Genomic DNA, 12,455 nt, shown 5'->3' on the forward strand with positions numbered 1-12,455 from the left:
CCCTGTACAATAAAAAGATTAGGAAGCAAAATGTGAATAACCCCTGCATTCAGAATATACCCAAATGTGTGCACAAACACAGTGCACCCATAATACAGCTCACTTAAATTCCTGTTTATGATGCATAATTCCTTAATCATCCACTTGTGCAAGAAGAATGAACATGAAGAAACATGAAATCCAAATTGCATTTATTTTCACAATATCAATGCTATACTCAAAATAGTAACTTCATTGAATCTAAAGGTTAAATGTTTCAAAGTGAAAGGCAATCTTACATTTTTTAACCCTATGAAAGGGTCTGCGAGAACAGGTGGCTTATTTTTCTGCTTGCAAGGAGACTAGGTCTCAGCCTGCACTAAGTGGCATGAGCAACAAAGGACAACAAATACCATTGAGAGTAATGCCCAGACATATCAAAATCTCAACCTGAACCACATTCTTTCTACTTCTATAGCAAGTCTATTAAACAACCAGCGTAATAGAAGCTTCTGCCTCATGCGACAGAATCACTAACTTAACTATACATCTATCAGAAATTTCCAAACCCCATTTCCAAAACAATTTTAGTACACCTATTAAGTACTGTAGGTCACTTAGAAAACCAGAAATAAAACATACAACCAGTCTTTGCAATTAAAAGTTTTTCATAACATATAAACAATGTTCAGATACAAATTCTGAACTAAATGTTTTTTCTAAATATGATTTATGTAATCAAGGCTTTCTTAAAGACAGGTCTTAGATGTATGATGTGTACAAACTTACAGTAGTGTATATTCCAAATAGAGATTTTCCTCCTATTATGATATGACAATGTAACTCTTTTCTGAGTGAAGACATATGTTAAGGCTTAAGGTGTAAACAACTCTGGAAGGCAAACAACTTAGTAAAGAAATAATGAGTCATCTAAAAATGTGTATCATCTCATAATAGGCCCCTGAATTTTCAAATTTACATGTGAGAATACACTTACATCTTAAATTTCTAGGAAAGGCACAGGCTTTATATAAAAAAGCAGCAAAATTTTAAACCCACCAATTTATTGAAAAAGCCATTACTTTTATTAGAAACAAATAATGCTTCTCAAAATGGTGGCAACAGGTCAAAGTATAGACATGTTTCATACAGTGTATTTCTCCCTTTAATTATATTCCAGAAGGAGGTGGAATACTCCTTGGGGTGGGAAGCAGAAGTATTTGATGGATTGTGTGAACTGGTCTCCTTGTACACAAACCATGCATTTCCTCCCCAAAGTATCATATTCAGAAAGCCAAAGATCACAGACACATTTAGGGATATGATACTAGTCACGGAGCCAAAATAACATGTCACTTCTTGATGGTCACAAGGCTGAAGTTCCTTGACAATACTGTGACCAGTAGCTACTTAAAATCTGTAAGAGCTTTAGCCCAGGCTGAAGTGCTCACCAACCACAGAAAAGTGGCAACAAGAGTAACAATGAAGCCAATCATGGGAAGGTTTCGACTATCCCGACACAGACAGGTTCATATAACCAACATAGAGCAGAAGGGCAGCTGAGCAGTACAGGAAGACAAAGACTGCAAATGTAATGTAGAATTGTGCAGAAGAAGAGTAATCTCCAGTAAGGACATAATTTTTCCAATTTACATCACACACGTTTGCATCTGGAATTGCCTCAAATAATGCTTCATTCAACCTGAATGGATAGGCAAAAAAGCAGCTGTAATCGTTTTATTTTCATTAACTTTAGGACAAGTCACTTGAATTTCTGTTTTGCCCTTAAAACCTCCACAGGTGGCAAAAGCAAAGATAGAAGCAATCCACTCGAGGACCTTGATGAAGCTGAGTAGCTCCTTGAGCAGGTTGAGGTTGAGCTGGAAGGAGGACATCCTCTGAGGAAAGGGGGGAGAGAGCAAAAATGTTAAAGCCATATTTTTGGAAACTATGTCATCCACGTCAAGTGCCAACAATTGGAGAGAGATGTAAAAAAAAAAAAAATGCTGAGAACACAGCTGGAGCTTTCTAAATACCTGGTGACTTGATTTGAAACATCTGGTGTTTCCAATTGGAAGATGTTGTACGATATGTTTTGTAAAGATTCTTACAGCTATGATAGCAAATCAAATAGACAAATCTGACATACTTCTTAAAAGCCTTCATAAGAAATATGTAGAGAGCATTTCCTCTTTACTAGAAATCCACTACCCAAAATCATGACCAAGAAAGCACCACAAAAATTGGGGGGAATCTAGGGATACCTACAGGAGCGAAGAAGTATTTCAAATGGTAGAGGCTATTAGGTGGGAAATGTGGTGGGACCATCTTTCCTGTGCAACAACACTTTGATGATCTCCACGCTTATCAGCGCCTTGCCTCAGCGCATATGCAAAAAAGTGAATTACAACAGGACATAGAAAGCCTTTTTAAAATTTAGCTAACACTGGACAATAACAAAGAAGATATGGGAAAGGTCATAAGGATGTGTTCTCTTTTTTTTTTTTAATTTTTTAATGTTTATTTATTTTTTGAAAGGGAGATAAGAGTGTGTGAGCAGGGGAGAGTCAGAGAGAAAGGGAGACACAGAATGTGAGCGGTCAGCACAGAGCCCGATGTGGGGCTTGAACCAAGGAGCCATGAGATCATGACCTGAGCCGAAGTCAGACGCTTAACTGACTGAGCCACCCAGGAGCCCCTGTGTTCTCTAAGTTGTAGATTATCAGGAAACAACAAGAGCATCAGAGGACATCACCAAGAAGGTGAAAAGACAACTGACAGAATGAGAAAAAATACTGACAAATCATATAGCTGATAAGAGACTTGTATCCAGAATACACAAGCAAAAAGACAACAAAATTAAAAATGGGCAAGGGATAGAAATAGGCATTTCTCTAAAACAGATCATACAAATGGCCAATAAGCATATGAAACGTGACTGAAGGGCATTCATCATCAGGGAAAGGCAAATCAAAACAATGATACACCAATTCAAACACAGTATAATCAAAAAGACAAACATTAACAAGCGTTGCTGAGAACATGAAGAAATTTACGGCAGTATTATTGACAATATCCCAAAAGTGAAAACAACCTAAATGCCTATCCACTGATGAATGTATAAATAAAATGTATATCCATCTCAATAAAGCTTTACAAAGAAAAAAGAATATAATACAAAAAAAGAAGAATGGACAACAAATTAGGGAAAGGGTAAACACTAGTTGAGTCTAATCCCAGCTTGGCCATCAACAATCTGGAGGACCTAGGGGAAGTTACCAGCCTCTCTGGACGGTTTCCCTCAAAAGGTTGTTCTCAAATGGATGTTCTCCAGGGTCCCTTTCAACTATATACTATGCTGCCCTTTGGCTTCTCTCCTCCTTCACCGTCCATAAGATGAGAAAGATACAAGTCTAGGCTTTGAAAAGGTCACATAAAATCAAGAAAAGAACTAGAACAGAGAATTCTGTCTATATTCAGGCAAACCTTAAAATTCTTTTAGTATTAAAGGTTTTAAACAATACAAACACCAACAAGAGAAATTAGACAATAATAGGTCAACGAAGAGTCTAAACAGAATAGTCCCTGTTTTTCCATTAGCTAGACTTTGTATCAGTCAAATAACCTACCGGAGGTTCGACTTCCTCAACCACAAACAGGACCCGCTGGGTTACACGGGTGTCAACTGTCTGTCTATGAAGTTCTAGGCTATGCACTCCACAAGGCGATGATTTTCACATTGTCAACTACTTCTCATAAACAAGCAAAACAACATCACACTACATTGTTTCAAGTTGTTCACAGCTGGTAGCTCTAATTAGTAGCAAAAATTGAAACAAGTATTTAATCCGATTAGTGCTGCCCAAACTATACCCTTAAGTTTCACATACCAATTAGAATCCACACACAGGCTGATGTGTAGTCACACCGCTTCCCCTGGATTTTTTCAAATTACCACAGCAACATTTCTCTCAGGCAAAATGCAATCAAATTCTCAACCACAATTCAACTGAATTTCACTCAACCAATTAAAACTAAGCTTCAGTGAGACCTCAGCATCCCAGGTCTGAGGATACAGCAATGGGATCTGTTTCCTAAGTCTCCATATCTTCCACAGTGTGCTTTATGCCTCTTACATATAGGGGCTTCCTACCACGGGAAAAGCCAAAGTCTGCAGAGAGCTTCTTAAAATCGTGTGATAAACCTAAACTGGAACAGTAAGGACTCCATTACCAAATGGCAACGAGCTGGGTGGCTGGGAAGGCAGCCATGCAGAAGAGATTGCAGAGAAAGAAATGTAGCCTCAAGGCTTGTCCTCTTTCTCTATACTATCCTGCCTATCAGGTCAACCCCACCACCGGCCAGGGGTGAGGTGAGAAAGAGATGGAGGTAACTGGTGATGTCATCCAGGCAGGCCACAAGGGAAAGAGGTGGGAGTGAGAGATTACCAGCAATGCAAAGGGCCAGGATCTCCTAGAGGTCACTGAAGAAGACATGCCCAAGGGACCAACTAGCTGACATCACTTATGGTCAGTAAAGACACCAACGCACAGCTGTCTTTCTAATGCCCCAGCCAGTTCTTAAAAAAAAACAACAAAATGCAATGTTGGGTCTCACATCCAAGGTCACAGCTGAAAAAGTAATTACCTTAGCTACAAGTGAGAATTTAAAATAACAAAAGATAAAACATGACCTAGCATAAAGAGTTTAAAATCTAAAATAGCAAATCTAAGCCAGGCAGGAAAATAAACCAGTGTAGTAATGGGTTTTGAGCAAATCTAAGTTTCATGTTATTTGTTTTTAAATCAATAGCATACAGAAAGCAACAATATATTTCTTCTGATGGGTCTGGTCCAAAGCACAGAAGGGAAAAAGATATACCATTTGGAGACCACTATTTAAAATGGCCTTTCTGAAAACACTCTTTTCAGCTCTCAGGATCTGAACATTTTCTCAAATAAAACTGTTATTAAATTAAAAGGTCAGAGTTTCAGGATGGACTACTTTAAGAGAAGCACAAGAAAGGCCAACCTTGCCTATTAGCACAGTGAGTTTCCAAGCAGATCTTTAGGGACGGGAAAAGTTTGTGAAATGAGAAAAAGTGAAAAAGAGAAATGCTCGAGCCATATAAATCAGATTTGCCATGGAAATCTGCAAACCTATTTCAAGCTCAGTAAGTATGGTTCCACAGCTTTTACATACATACGACACTTTCCTTTTAAAATGTGTTAAGACAAAAGGGTATTTTCTTCACATACTTGAATGCTTTGCTTTTAAAAATCTTCTCAAAAAACATGTTAATGTCTTCCTCAGTGGCAAATTGTGTCTTAATGAACACAAATACTGGCATTTTCTCAATTAGTTATAGATGATACAACACTGACCAAAGAACATGTGAGAAAAAGTCAACTATTGCAATGGCTTGGAAATAGCAAATCTGGCCCTAAATCCTTTATTTAAAACTATTATTGAAAACAATAGGGGCGCCTGGGTGGCTCAGTTAGTTGAGCATCTGACTTCAGCTCAGGTCATGATCTCACAGTTTGTGGGTTCGAGCCCCACGTCAGGCTCTGTGCTGACAGCTCAGAGCTCGGAGCCTGGAGCCTGCTTCGGATTCTGTGTCTCCCTCTCTCTCTCTCTCTCTGTCCCTCCCCCACTCATGCTCTGTCTCTCTCTGTCTCTCAAAAATAAATAAAAATGTTAAAAAAAAATTTTTAAGACTTTAAATTAAAAAAAAAGAAAAAGAAAATAATAAATACTTGTATGGTTGAAAGCTGCTCACAATTCCTAACAAATCTGTACTTGTTTTGAGTAAACAACATTCTAAACACATGTTTTCATTAGTCCACTAATTCTTTACTGACTGCCTAGCAATCTTTTACTCCTCTTGGCCACATTCTAAATTTCTAAGAATTTAAATTCTTTTTGTCTTAAATCTTATTTATTTATTTCGAGGGGTTGCAGGGAGGGGCAGAGAGAGAGAAGACAGAGAATCCCAAGCAAGCTCCACACTCAGCGCAGAGCCCAATGTGGGGCTTGATTTCCACAAACCGTGAGATCATGACCTGAGTCAAAATCAAGAGTCAGATTGGGGCGCCTGGGTGGCGCAGTCGGTTAAGCGTCCGACTTCAGCCAGGTCACGATCTCGCGGTCCGTGAGTTCGAGCCCCGCGTCGGGCTCTGTGCTGACGGCTCAGAGCCTGGAGCCTGTTTCCGATTCTGTGTCTCCCTCTCTCTCTGCCCCTCCCCCGTTCATGCTCTGTCTCTCTCTGTCCCCAAAAAAATAAATACAACGTTGAAAAAAAAAAAATTTAAAAAAAAAACAAAAAACCAAGAGTCAGACGCTTAACCAGAGGAGCCACCCAGGCACCCCTGAGAATTTAAAGTCTAAAGAAATTCTGAGAATCTAAGTTTCTCATTTGGGTTCAGGATCAAATAAGAAACTCCAAGATTCCTACCTTGTTCTAGATCCTAGTGTCCTTAGGAATAGAATACCATGGTCTTAATACTCAGAGGAAGTGTAGCATAAATTCATTATGCCTCACTTGCTTCTATGTGATATGACTTGTGTCTAAATCCTGTTTTCAGAAACTGGTTAAACTAGGAGACCGGGAAGGAAGGGGTGAAGAGAGAGACTCACTATACTCAAGACAGTTCCTTGACTGGAAAACAGAAATGACTCCAAAAGATGGAAGAATTTTATGAATGCCTCACACATCTATGAAAACACAAAAACTTGAAACTACAACTATGATTCAAGATTTACATGGATTCCCTGAACCTCAAGGGACGTATCAATGTCCCCTGTAACATTTTCCGCCTATGACTTTCCTTTTCCCTTCATCTTCTTTGCAACATCCTTACACTATAATTCCCTCCCCAGTTACCATATTTCTTAAACAATCTCTAGAAGTTACTTAATGAAAATGATGGCTTGCCTCCTGGCAAAATGTCAGGTCCTTCGGGACTCTTTCTTTCCTCTATTTCTCTTTCCAGTTTTACCATCTGCACACACATGTCATGTCCGATTTTACAAAGCCTATTATTTTCATATGCTGGTTTAAAAACACTGAAAAGAAACTATGAAGATCTACTGACAGAAGGAAATAAATGTATATATTCGCATAACACAAGCAGATTTTACAGAAACAATGAAACTCTGCCAGGATTGAGATAGTTGAGCCACAGCTTACACCAGAAGACATAACCAAATTAAATTTTCAGCTCTGGAGAAATATCCATTAATCTTATAATTTCAACAAATTCATTAATAAACAAAAAAGAGCACCGATTGTTTTAAATATAATAATGAAAGCATCCATGCAATGAATGAAATACAGCACACAGTACATTAGAACTAAATGGCTCACAGCATGGGTTGCAGAATAAATCCTGTCCCACTCCTTATAAAAAGTACAGGGTTTGATTGGGAGAAGAGTCAAAAGATGACAAGGATAGGGGCGCCTGGGTGGCGCAGTCGGTTAAGCGTCCGACTTCAGCCAGGTCACGATCTCGCGCTCCGTGAGTTCGAGCCCCGCGTCAGGCTCTGGGCTGATGGCTCAGAGCCTGGAGCCTGCTTCCGATTCTGTGTCTCCCTCTCTCTCTGCCCCTCCCCCGTTCATGCTCTGTCTCTCTCTGTCCCAAAAATAAATAAACGTTGAAAAAAAAATTAAAAAAAAAAAGATGACAAGGATAAATCTCTGAGGTTAGAAAGAAACATGTAACAGTTTGCCATTATCCTTCTGTAGCACCATTTACTTGGCAGACAAACCGGATGTAAACACACGCGCGTGCACACGTATACTAAGTATGATGTTCAGCTGACAGTTATGTTAACTATCACCCAAGGATAATGTACTTTAAGACTGCCTTCAAAATCATGCTGTCAAAGTACCTGGCAGAGTAACTGAGGCTACCTATATGTTAAAGTTAATGACAATGTTAGAATGAAAAATCTCTAATGCACATTTACAACCACAAATACTGAATGAGAAAGCACAGTGCTACAAAGAGTTTGGCAGCCTAAACGTCAGGAGCACCAAGTTAATGGCTTCTTTCGTAGTATTACTGCTCCATCAGGATTTATATATACCTTTGTGAATTTCTAATTTGAATGGATAATATGCAAATAATGTCCACTTTATTGTTCACTTCACAATCAGCACTCACGGAAACCAGCTCCGTGTTCCTTTCTATGGGAAAACACACATCAATACCAGGCCACAGAAGCTGTATAGCAACAGACAAGCTCATCAGTCATATTCTACAGTTTCCACATTTTTAAGTAGATAATTCATAAAACCAGTATTGAGAATCAGATAGATCTAGTATTTCATGTCTTAATATCCTGAATGATAGTTGCAAGACCTCACAGAGCCTCAAGGAAAATAAGATCTATAATTTAAATTAAAAAATAATAATTACCTCTGGGTATTGCTTTTTGATGCATAGCTTAATTTTTTTCTGTTTCAGAAATGGATGTGTTTTATCATGGGGATAAAACTATAAATGAAACAGCGTTAAATCTCCAGCCCCAAATAAAGTACCCAAACTTCCCAAACCTGCTTCTATTTCACTTTGGTAGTCCTGAGCGTGGACATACTCAAACATTTCTCCAGGGAGTCCTGTGAAATGCAAAGAGGGCCAAACTGGAAATGAAGGGGGTTCCCATTTAGTCCAGGCTTTGCCACAATAAGTTTTTGTAGATTTTGCTCAAAATCAGTTCATGAGATCGAGCTCCACATCGGGCTCTGTGCTGACAGTACAGAGCCTGCTTGGGATTCTCTCTCCCTCTCTCTCTGCCCCTCCTCTGCTCATGATCTCTCTCTCCCTCTCAAAAGTAAACAAACATTAAAAAAAAGAAGAAACAGACACACTGTAAAATCACATGCAATGTAAGTAAAAAGTGTACCTGCTACTCAAAAAAAGAAATTCAAGACAAGCTCCCCACCCTTCCCCCTCACTTCCCCACAGCACTGCCACCATCACCAGGTTTCTGCTCCTGGACGCTCCTTTACAGAAATCTGGAGTCACCACTACTGACACTCTATTACTTATAAAGGAGAGGAAGCTTCCTGCGCTGGCTGGGGATTTCAGTTTCAATATTTAACCTTAGTATTCCATTCTATGGCTAACCATATGAACTTATTTTTGTTTAATTATTTTCTTCCAAATCAAGCAACCTGTAGGAATAACACAAACTAGGGGAATCAATCAATTCATTAAGTAGTAAATTCTCATTGACTAGGCACGCCTGGGTGGCTCAGTCGGTTGGGGGTCTGACTTCAGCTCAGGTCATAATCTCACGGTCCATGGGTTTGAGCCCCACATCGGGCTCTGTGCTGACAGCTCAGAGCCTGGAGCCTGCTTCGGATTCCGTCTCCCTCTCTCTCTGCCCCTCCCCTGCTTGTGCTCTGTCTCTCTCTGTCTCTCTCTCTCTCTCTCTCTCTCTCAAAAGTAAATAAACATGAAAAAAAATCTTTAAAAAAAAAAAATTCTCATTGACTTAATCCTATGCTAGGCCTTAGAAGAGATGAAGGCATACGATCCCTACTATTATAGATTATAGTCTAAGTGAGTAAAATTGTGCTACTGAGGTTTAATATTAAGGAACCATACCAAGGTTGGCTGTAGTCATGGAGTGCTTCGTGGAGTCCCACGTTCATGAAGCAGGTGGGACAGGAGCAAGTACCTACACTAGAGATGGAAAGGAAACATGATAAAGCTTATTTGTAAGAAGAAAAAATAGAAGGTAAATTATGTTTAATTGTGAGGAGGCTTGGGAACCAAGCAGAAGTTTGGATAAGAAATGTTACGAAATGTTAAGAAACAGGGCACCATGAACAGTTGTTAAAATAGGGGAATAACGCAACAAAACAGAGTGTGACAGGGAGTTTATTCTGGCAAAAGTTTGCAGATAAACAGGATGGGAAAATCATAAGGCCATAAGTAGTTCTCAGAGTATAGCTTCATCCCCTCATCCCCAATTCTTTCCCCTCCCAAGCAGCAGCAGCACCAGATAGAGATGCAAATATTTCAGCCCCACCCCAGACCTATAAATCACAAAACCCTGGGGGTGGGGCCCAGCAATCCGTGTGTTAACAAGCCCTCCAGGTGATCCTGATGGTCCCTCAAATTTGGGGGTGGGGGGTCGGAGGGGGGCAGGAGGTGATGAAGACCTGAACTCAGGATAGATGTGCTGGAAGATACAAGAACTTTTGTGGAAAAAACTGATCCTCTGTAACTGAGAGAAGAAAGAAAGAAGTCAAAGGTGCAACCAGATGCCAGAAAACTAATACCCATGATGGTCAATTAAGGAGAAGCTATTTGGGCAAGAAAGATAATGAGTTCCATTTCAGACAAATTCATTTGAAAGTAATGGTAGAATCACCACATGGAATTCAGATTTGATTTGCAACTTGGCTAGAAATGCTGATTTGGGAATGACAATTACAGATCTGAGCTCAGTGAATTCTGGAAAAAACTGTGTAGAGAGAAAAAAGTAGAAGACTAAGGAACAGGCCTTAAAAATACATCAGAGGAAGGAGGGGAATAAAAGAGGAACACCGTTAGAGACGAAGAAGAAATGGAATGGAAAGGAAGAAATGAACCAAGATACCATGTGCACAAATGAGGAAGAGACTTCATCTCGTGTGCCAATTTCAATCAACTGGCAGCAGCCGCTTGGAGTGCTGTGTGTAGAAAGACTCCACGGCCAGTCCAGGTTCAGTGAATTACAGTCTACCGTGAGCACTGGAGGAAGATCTGGAAGCATGACTAACAATTACCTATCATTCCGTGGAGTGCACGGAATTCAGATTGTGTCGGCATCGGGAATCAGTGGGAAGAGAGCAATGGTGGGCAGCAGGTGCAGGCCTCTCTTCAAAAGTTTAGGAATAAAACAAGAACGAGATAGAAATTTTATAAATAAAAGACGATTTTCACAAAAAGTGGCAATCTGTGCATGTTTGAAGGGCAGCCATAATGAATAATCTGTAAATTGTTAAAAGACTGATGAATGCTGCTTGTTGTTTCTCAGAAGTAATTTGGAGAATACAATGTACACATTACTCATAAGGATCTGATTGTTTAATGTATCATAATGAAGACCAACTAAAATTTATATATGATCTTCCAGTCCACTTTTCTCATTACCACCCTGTTGCAACGTTCACAGCACAATTTTTAAAGTATATTTATAACAGTGAAACAGAGTGGACAAGCCCACTTCATGTGCTAAAAAGCTTTAACCAAGACTAATGTCCTTCCCTAAATAATTTGCTTTGGTAAATACAAAGTCAAATACCACTCTGACACTTAGAGTCATAAATCAATCTTCCCTCTTCCTACTGTTATGAACAAGTGTGTGCTTTTTGGCAATAAAGACTGTATTTTATCCAAAAATTCATTAATCACTAATAAAAGAAATGATTAAATAATACACAAATAAATTAATTACTAAATAGGATATTTAGTTCTTTAAACTGTGACCAACATTACTTTCTAATTTATCTTTGCATGAAATCAAACCCCAAGAAAAGCAGAAGTCTCAAAAGTCTGAAAATAAATTCTACGTTCTAATTCACCTAACTTTCTATAGCTCTGGGAAATGTCAACTGACCCCAATCTGAAGACTTTTCTTCTTTTGAATGAAAATAAAAATTTTGACCCAATTATGGCCCTTTTGAGAAGGAAGAAAACTACAGAGTCCTATTTCTAGACACTGGCCCACTATTAGACAGTAGAAACAGAAGACGATCACAGATAGACCTTTGGGCTTCAGTGACTTCATTTATAGCCCATTAAGTGTGAGATGCCAAAAAGGACGTATTTAACACTAGCTAACCACTACAGAACAATGGCCTCTTCTGGGAAGTTTTTGAAAAAGCAAGTCAGGTTTAACACCCATGCTTAATTCATATTTTATTTATGGTACTTCAAATATATTAAAACTGTGAGACAGCATAATACACACTGGTATTATATTTTTCATTAAGCTATAGTGCAATATCCTGAGCTTTTTTTTATTTAATTCACATTGTGATAATTAGATCGGCCTCTTTTTTTGAAGTAAAATTGTATCAATAGCCCTGTTTATTTTTTTCCTTCATCTAAAGTAACAAATTTCCACTTATCATTCAGAAAAAAAGAATTTCAATGTAGTCATAATCTCTAGTAAAGCAAAAATAATACTCTGAGGCATTGCGGAAGCTGCACATCAGCAGATCAAGGCTGATTGCACCACCTTTAAAACACAAGACCGTGCACAGGGAATTCAAGACCAAAGCCCTTGTCCTGTCTTTAATTTAAATCCAAGAATGCACTTAACCTTTTTTCGAGAAGTAAAATAAATTACCCACAGTAAAGTTAGGCCGAACAGAATAGTAAAAACATTTATTATGATTATATTCCTAATGATCCACAAACTTCCTCAATACCAGTGCTATACGGAGAAAGGCAGTAGAACCCTTTCTTCTC

General features: G+C 38.9%; 1 protein-coding gene and 1 pseudogene across 3 annotated transcripts in view; both read right to left on the minus strand.

Moving 5' to 3' along the window:
- CHCHD3 (coiled-coil-helix-coiled-coil-helix domain containing 3) overlaps positions 1–12,455 on the minus strand; it is a 285,119-nt gene that overhangs the window by 224,376 nt on the left and 48,288 nt on the right. The gene's annotated exons all lie outside the window — the stretch shown is intronic.
- Positions 1,134–1,874, minus strand: LOC124523855 (synaptophysin-like protein 1; annotated as a pseudogene).

The sequence above is a fragment of the Lynx rufus genome, unplaced genomic scaffold (genome assembly GCF_022079265.1).
Source record: "Lynx rufus isolate CCGP_SWC_20201006 ecotype Redwood Valley unplaced genomic scaffold, mLynRuf1.p SCAF_4, whole genome shotgun sequence".
In the NCBI taxonomy this organism is placed as follows: Eukaryota; Metazoa; Chordata; class Mammalia; order Carnivora; family Felidae; genus Lynx; species Lynx rufus.